Below are 9005 nucleotides of genomic sequence, written 5' to 3'. Positions count from 1 at the left end.
TTTTAGTTGTTTTTGCTTTTTAGCTTTCTTATGATCTACATTGATTGTGGCATTTAAGGGGATAACAGTAGGGATTAGTGCTTTCACGTAAGTTTACGTCCTGTGGCATGGAAGGTAACCCGTCATGACCTATGAGCAAATGGTTCTTCTTTCAATATGTAGTAGCTGTATCCAGTGTCCTGGTCTGGTTGCGTCATTGTTGTAAATGATGGTGGAAGTGGTGGCTGCAGAATCGGAGGGACAGTCATTTTGCGCTGGAAGCAAAACCCAGGGATTTGCCCATAGTGTAGACAGCGAGGCTTGAAGGCTGAACAGGCTGCTTCTGATTTGCAGTATAACTGTCTTTATTAGGTTGGCCAAGTAATCCTTTAGTATTCAAGTCTGTTGAAGGTCTGTCATAATGCATCATCTGAGCTCAGTCATGCATCTCAATTTGAAAACAATTCTGTCTAATATTATTAAATTCATCCTGTTGATTTTTGAGAAGTTGTTTAGCCATTTCTTATAGATGCATGTTTTGAATTTTTGCCTTCCCAAATTTTATATCTGCCTACTGCCCAGGAAAATATTTCTGCGCAGCTTTAGTGAACTTTTTATATGCTTCTGCGTTCTTCAACTGGTTACTGTACTTTAGGCTGGTCACCTTCCACAAACAAGGGAAAGAACAGTACACTTCAATGAAATCCTTGATTAACCCTTTATGCTCCACAGCTCCCCTATGTAAAACAAAACCAAGAAGATTGAACACTTGTGAAACATTGGTATAGTATCACAGATGAATGAGATATTAGCATGTAATCCTACAGTCCAACCCAAAGAACACTTATTAGAGTTCGTTCATATCAGTATAGAAGGTTCAGTTTGGATCCTCCATTGCCGATTTACGGCAATGGAGGATCCAACAGACAAAACAGGACAAAAAGCAGCATCCAGTAGACTCTGGCACAATGCCGGATGTTTCATTGGAAATCGAAGAGAGCCCCCCATTATAGTCAATGGGGGCCATTTAATTTCATTACAAGATGGAGCTGTTCGGCCAGGGGATGCCATTTTACTTACCCCTGAATGAAGCAGAAAAACAAAATCCCCTAACACAGATATGAACGAGCCCATATAGACTCCAATTATCCAGTCTATCATCCCCTATACGAGCACTTGCTCAGTCAAAGTAACCCTCAGAGTAGCGAACAAAAAATGTCTTGCAGACAAAAGCACGACTCTGCTCTTCATTATGTGAGGAATCATTTGCAATTATGAACACCTAAATCGATCCTGTGATGAGCAGAGAAGAATTTAATTCAGCTTTCAGCAGTGCATATCCAAGGGACAAGCAATGTGGTAGCAGAAATACTGAGGTGAGGGCTCTCTGTCCCAGGAGAATGGGCTTGGAACCCAGAGGTATTCCACAAATATTTCTCAGGTGGGGTGTTCTGGAGGTCCACCTGATGGCGACCAAATTCAATACGAAGGTGGAGAAATCTTGCTCCGTCTAACAGGACAATTACCTGGCAGTCGATGCTCTGTCCATGCTGTGGAGGGTCAGGCTGGCCTATATATTCCCTCCAGTTTCCATGGTATTGATAAAGACTAGAGATGAGCGAGCACCAAAATGCTCGGGTGCTCGTTACTCGAGTTGAACTTCCCGCAATGCTCGAGGGTTCGTTTCGAGTAACGAACCCCATTGAAGTCAATGGGCGACCCGAGCATTTTTGTATATCGCCGATGCTCGCTAAGGTTTTCATTTGTGAAAATCTGGGAAATTCAAGAAAGTGATGGGAACAACACAGAAACGGATAGGGCAGACGAGGGGCTACATGTTGGGCTGCATCTCAAGTTCCCAGGTCCCACTATTAAGCCACAATAGCGGCAAGAGTGGCCCCCCCAACAATTTTTACTTCTGAAAAACCCTCATTAGCAAGGCATACCTTAGCTAAGCACCACACTACCTCCAACAAAGCACAATCACTGCCTGCATGACACTCCGCTACCTGTCTATCAACACAGTAGGATAGACAGGCTGGACTAGATGGACAATGTCTTCATTCGGCCTTACATACTATGTTACTATGTTCTCCTGGGTAACATGCTGCCCAACCGCCCATTTCAGTAATAGTAGCACTCAAGACAGGCCCCAGTAACAATTCCAAAGCAGCAGTATAGGGGGAGCACAGTATTAGTTCCATTTCAGTAGTAGTAGCAGTCTAGACAGGCCCCAGTAACATATCACTAGCAGCAGTATAGGGGGAGCACAGTATTAGTTCCATTTCAGTAGTAGTAGCAGTCTGGACAGGCCCCAGTAACATATCACTAGCAGCAGTATAGGGGGAGCACAGTATTAGTTCCATTTCAGTAGTAGTTGCAGTCTAGACAGGCCCCAGTAACATATCACTAGCAGCAATATAGGGGGAGCACAGTATTAGTTCCATTTCAGTAGTAGTAGCAGTCTGGACAGGCCCCAGTAACATATCACTAGCAGCATTATAGGGGGAGCACAGTATTAGTTCCATTTCAGTAGTAGTTGCAGTCTAGACAGGCCCCAGTAACATATCACTAGCAGCAGTATAGGGGGAGCACAGTATTAGTTCCATTTCAGTAGTAGTAGCAGTCTGCACAGGCCCTCAGTAACATATCACTAGCAGCAGTATAGGGGGAGCACAGTATTAGTTCCATTTCAGTAGTAGTTGCAGTCTAGACAGGCCCCAGTAACATATCACTAGCAGCATTATAGGGGGAGCACAGTATTAGTTCCATTTCAGTAATAGTAGCAGTCAAGACAGGCCCCAGTAACAATTCTGAGGCAGCAGTATAGGGGGAGCACAGTATTAGTTCCATTTCAGTAGTAGTAGCAGTCAAGACAGGCCACAGTAACATTCCCGTTGCAGCAGTTTAGGGAGATAACAGTCTCTTTCACATTTCAGTAGTTGCAGTATAGACAAGGCCCCAGTTACATTTATGTAGCAAAAGTGTAGGCCAACCCCACGCACCTTGCTGTACCATGAGTGCAGGTGAAGCCCATAAAAATTACTAGGATTAGACTGTAGGCGAGGGCCCAAAAAAATTGGTGTACCAACAGTACTAATGTACCTCATAAAAATTGCCCATGCCCAACCAAGAGGGCAGGTGAAACCCATTAATCGCTTTGGTTACTGTGGCTTAATTTGTAACTAGGCCTGGAGGCAGCCCAGTTAAAATAAAAATTGGTTCAGGTGCAAGTTTCAACGCTTTAATGAGCATTGAAACGTATAAACATTGTTTACAAAAGTAATATGACTGAGCCTTGTGGGCCTAAGAAAAATTGCCCATTCGGCGTGATTACGTGAGGTTTCAGGAGGAGAAGCAGAAGGAGGAGGATGAATATTATACACAGATTGATGAAGCTAAAAGGTCCACGTTTTTGATGGTGATAGAGAACAATGCTTCCATCTGCGGGTGCAGCCTACGTATTGTTTAGGTATCGCTGCTGTCCGCTGGTGGAGAAGAGAAGTCTGGGGAAATCCAGGCTTTGTTCATCTTTATGAGTGTAAGCCTGTCGGCACTGTCAGTTGACAGGCGGGTACGCTTATCCGTGATGATTCCCCCAGCCGCACTAAACACCCTCTCTGACAAGACGCTAGCCGCAGGACAAGCAAGCACCTCCAGGGCATACAGCGCGAGTTCAGGCCACGTGTCCAGCTTCGACACCCAGTAGTTGTACGGAGCAGAAGCGTCACGGAGGACAGTCGTGCGATCGGCTACGTACTCCCTCACCATCCTTTTACAGTGCTCCTGCTGACTCAGCCTTGACTGGGGAGCGGTGACACAGTCTTGCTGGGGAGCCATAAAGCTGGCAAAGGCCTTGGAGAGTGTTCCCCTGCCTGCGCTGTACATGCTGCCTAATCTCCGCGCCTCCCCTGCTACCTGGCCCTCGGAACTGCACCTTCTGCCACTAGCGCTGTCGGATGGGAAGTTTACCATCAGTTTGTCCACCAGGGTCCTGTGGTATAGCATCACTCTCGAACCCCTTTCCTCTTCGGGTATGAGAGTGGAAAGGTTCTCCTTATACCGTGGGTCGAGCAGTGTGTACACCCAGTAATCCGTAGTGGCCAGAATGCGTGTAACGCGAGGGTCACGAGAAAGGCATCCTAACATGAAGTCAGCCATGTGTGCCAGGATACCTGTACGCAACACATGGCTGTCCTCACTAGCAAGATCACTTTCAGGATCCTCCTCCTCCTCAGGCCATACACACTGAAAGGATGACAGGCAAGCAGCATGGGTACCCTCAGCAGTGGGCCCGGCTGTGCTTTTCCCCTGCTCCTCCTCAGGCTCCTCCCCCTCCACCTCCTCCTCCTCAACGCGCTGAGATATAGACATGAGGGTGCTCTGACTATCCAGCAACATACTGTCTTCCCCCGACTCCGTTTCCGAGCGCAAAGCGTCTGCCTTTGTGCTTTGCAGGGAACTTCTCAAGAGGCATAGCAGAGGAATGGTGACGCTAATGATTGCAGTATCGCCGCTCACCATCTGGGTAGACTCCTCAAAGTTTCCAAGGACCTGGCAGATGTCTGCCAACCAGGCCCACTCTTCTGTAAAGAATTGAGGAGGCTGACTCCCACTACGCCGCCCATGTTGGAGTTGGTATTCCACTATAGCTCTACGCTGCTCATAGAGCCTGGCCAACATGTGGAGCGTAGAGTTCCACCATGTGGGCACGTCGCACAGCAGTCGGTGCACTGGCAGATTAAACCGATGTTGCAGGGTCCGCAGGGTGGCAGCGACCATGTTGGACTTGCGGAAATGTGCGCTGACCCGGCGCACCTTTCCGAGCAGGTCTGACAAGCGTGGGTAGCTTTTCAGAAACCGCCGAACCACCAAATTAAAGATGTGGGCCAGGCATGGCACGTGCATGAGGCTGCCGAGCTGCAAAGCCGCCACCAGGTTATGGCCGTTGTCACACACAACCATGCCCGGTTGGAGGCTCAGTGGTGAAAGCCAGCGGTCGGTCTACTCTGTCAGACCATGCAACAGTTCGTGGGCTGTGTGCCTCTTCTCTCCTAAGCTGAGTAGTTTCAGCACAGCCTGCTGACGCTTGCCCACCGCTGTGCTGCCACGCCGCGCGACACCGACTGCTGCCGACATGCTGCTGCTGACACATCTTGATTGCGAGACAGAGGTTGCGTATGAGAGGAGGAGGGGGAGGGGGGTGGTTTAGTGGAGGAAGCATACAACGCCGCAGATACCAGCACCAAGCTGGGGCCTGCAATTCTGGGGGTGGGTAGGACGTGAGCGGTCCCAGGCTCTGACTCGGTCCCAGCCTCCACTAAATTCACCCAATGTGCCGTCAGGGAGATATAGTGGCCCTGCCCGCCTGTGCTTGTCCACGTGTCCGTTGTTAAGTGGACCTTGCCAGTAACCGCGTTGGTGAGGGCGCGTACAATGTTGCGGGAGACGTGGTCATGCAGGGCTGGGACGGCACATCGGGAAAAGTAGTGGCGACTGGGAACCCAGTAGTGCGGGGCCGACGCCGCCATCATATTTTTGAAAGCCTCCGTTTCCACAAGCCTATACGGCAGCATCTCCAGGCTGATCAATTTGGCTATGTGCACGTTTAACGCTTGAGCGTGCGGGTGCGTGGCGTCGTACTTGCGCTTGCGCTCAAATAGTTGCGCTAGCGACGGCTGGACGCTGCGCTGAGAGACATTGCTGGATGGGGCCGAGGACAGCGGAGGTGAGGGTGTGGGTGCAGGCCGGGGGACGGTCGTGCCTGTGTCCTGAGAGGGGGGTTGGATCTTAGTGGCAGGTTGGGGCACAGGGGCAGATGCAGTGGTGCAAACCAGAGGCGGTGAACGGCCTTCGTCCCACCTTGTGGGGTGCTTGGCCATCATATGCCTGCGCATGCTGGTGGTGGTGGCTTCCCGGCTGATCTTGGCGCGACAAACCTTGCACACCACAGTTCGTCGGTCGTCTGCACTCTCAGTGAAAAACTGCCACACCTTTGAGCACCTCGGCCTCTGCAGGGTGGCATGGCGCGAGGGGGCGCTTTGGGAAACAGTTGGTGGATAATTCAGTCTGGCCCTGCCTCTACCCCTGGCCCCCGCACTGCCTCTTCCAACCTGCCCTGCTGCTGCACTTGCCTCCCCCTCTGAAGACCTGTCCCCAGTAGGCTTAGCAAACCAGGTGGGGTCAGTCACCTCATCGTCCAGCTGCTCTTCCTCCGAATCCTCTGTGCGCTCCTCCCTCGGACTTACTGCCCTTACTACTACCTCACTGATAGACAACTGTGTCTCATCGTCATCATCCTCCTCACCCACTGAAAGCTCTTGAGACAGTTGCCGGAAGTCCCCAGTCTCCTCACCCGGATCCCAGGAACTTTCCAAAGGTTGGGCATCGGTCATGAGAAACTTCTCAGGTGATAGAGAAACCATTTTTTCGCACTGAAGGCCGGGACCCGAGAACAGTTCCTGGGAGCCTGCCTGCTCTTCTGAATGTGTCATTTGCTGGGAGGGAGGAGGCTGGAAGAAGGGAGGAGCAGCAGCGAGAGGATTCAGGGATGCAGCAGTGGATGGCGTAGAAGACTCGGTGGTGACGGTGGATAGTTTGCTGGATGCACTTTCTGCCATCCATGACAGGACCTGCTCACACTGCTCAGTTTCTAATAAAGGTCTACCGCGTGGACCCATTAATTGTGAGATGAATCTGGGGACCCCAGAAACTTGCCTCTCTCCTAATCCCGTAGCAGTTGTCTGCGATACACCTGGACCAGGAGCTCAGCCTGTGCCCACACCCTGACTTGGGCCTCCGCGTCCTCGCCCGCATCCACGTCCTCTAGGCCTACCCCTACCCCTCAGCATGGTGTATTACGAGTAGAGCAGAAACAGAACGCTGTAATTAAATGTGCCGCTTATTGGCCTGTGGTTGGAGGCTGACTTTGCTTACGGAACGCACAGCAGAGCCAGGAAACAATTATGCGCAAGCCTGTAGTCAGACCTAGGTGCGTATGACTGAGCTACTGGAATTTACAGGGCAGAACCAGTCAAGTGGCCAAAGGCCAGTGGTAGGCCTTAAGTATTTTGCTTCAATTTTTTAAAATGGTGAGGTGAAAAACCAGACAGATGCCGTATGCAGCGTATATATGTATACTCTTTCCCTCTGGCGGGATGACGGCGATCATGTAACGGACACAGCTGAGCCAGGAAACAATTATGCGCAAGCCTGTAGTGAGACCTAGGTGCGTATGACTGAGCTACTGGAATTTACAGGGCAGAACCAGTCAAGTGGCCAAAGGCCAGTGGTAGGCCTTAAGTATTTTGCTTCAATTTTTTAAAATGGTGAGGTGAAAAACCAAACAGACACCGTATGCAGCGTATATATGTATACTCTTTCCCTCTGGCGGGATGACGGCGATCATGTAACGGACACAGCAGAGCCAGGAAACAATTATGCGCAAGCCTGCTGTAACACTTAGCTGGGTAATAATGAGCGACTACTACCCCCAGCAGACACGCAGTAAACTGTACACGGTCACAGGCTTGGCTGGGTAATAATGAGCGACTACTACCCCCAGCAGACACGCAGTAAACTGAAGACAGTCACCGATAGCCAAAATATAGTATTTTTTTTCAATTTTTGGGGAAAAGCCCACTGCCTATATAGCCTGTATATGGATTTCCCCGTTGGAGGATGACTGTGGTTATTGAAAGCACAGTGCAGCCAGAAAAAATTATACGCAAGGCTGGGTAATAATGAGCGACTACTACCCCCAGCAGACACGCAGTAAACTGTAGACGGTCACAGGCTTAGCTGGGTAATAATGAGCGACTACTACCCCCAGCACACACGCAGTAAACTGAAGACGGTCACAGGCAGCCCAAATATAGTATTTTTTTCAAATTTTTGGGAAAAAGCCCACTGCCTATATAGCCTGTATATGGATTTCCCTGTTGGAGGATGACTGTGGTTATTGAAAGCACAGTGCAACCAGAAAAAATTATGCGCAAGGCTGCAGTAACACCTAGCTGGGTATTAATGAGCGACTACTACCCCCAGCAGACACGCAGTAAACTGAACACGGTCACAGGCAGCCCAAAGATTTTTTTTTTCCAATTTTTTTGAAAAAGCCCACTGCCTATATAGCCAGTATATCTCTTTCCCTGTACCACTGTCCCTGCCTCACCAGTACTGCCCCTATACTCAGTAAAATGACTGCAGACTGAGGACGCTATGGTCTGCACGCCCGATATACAAAAAAAAAAATTTGCAAAACTCCTAAAAGCAGCCTCAACAGTACTGCACACGGTCAGATGTGGCCCTAAGAAGGACCGTTGGGGTTCTTGAAGACGAAGATAACAGCCTAACACTCTCCCTATAGCAGCTACAGCAGGACGGCACTTTCCCTAATGTCTCTCAGCGTGCATCTGTGGCGAGCCGCGGCCGGCCCCAGTTTATATACTCGGGTGTCACCTGATCTCCCCAGCCACTCACTGCAGGGGAGTGGGATAGGGCTGGAAATTCACAAGAGGAAGTTGTAATGCCTTCCCTGTGTTTCTATTGGCCAGAAAACGGCGCAAAATTTTCTGGGAAGAAAATGGAAGTGACTCAAACACCGCGTGGTGCTCGTCTCGAGTAACGAGCATCTCGAGTACCCTAATACTCGAGCGAGCATCAAGCTCGGACGAGTACGCTCGCTCATCTCAAATAAAGACCAGGCAAGACCAGAGCTCAGTAATAGCCATCATACCGTTCTGGCCCAAGAAGACATGTTTCTCCCAGCTCATGCACAAGTCGAGGGTGACATTAGAGGCTTCTCCCCATGCAGAACTTGGTGTCTCAGGACATGCAGTTCAGTCCCTACTACAGGGATCTCTGAAGCAGTGTTGAGTACACTACAACATTCCAGAGTGGATTCTACAAGGAGATCATATGCAATAATCTGTGGAGTGTTTATGACCTGGTGTATGAAGAATGGAGTGTCCTCTGAGGATCTCTGTATCAATAGCATTTTGGAATTTTTGCAAAGTGGACTTGAC

The sequence above is a fragment of the Eleutherodactylus coqui genome, chromosome 1, assembly GCF_035609145.1.
Source record: "Eleutherodactylus coqui strain aEleCoq1 chromosome 1, aEleCoq1.hap1, whole genome shotgun sequence".
Classification (NCBI taxonomy): Eukaryota; Metazoa; Chordata; class Amphibia; order Anura; family Eleutherodactylidae; genus Eleutherodactylus; species Eleutherodactylus coqui.
This window is presented reverse-complemented; position numbering follows the sequence as displayed.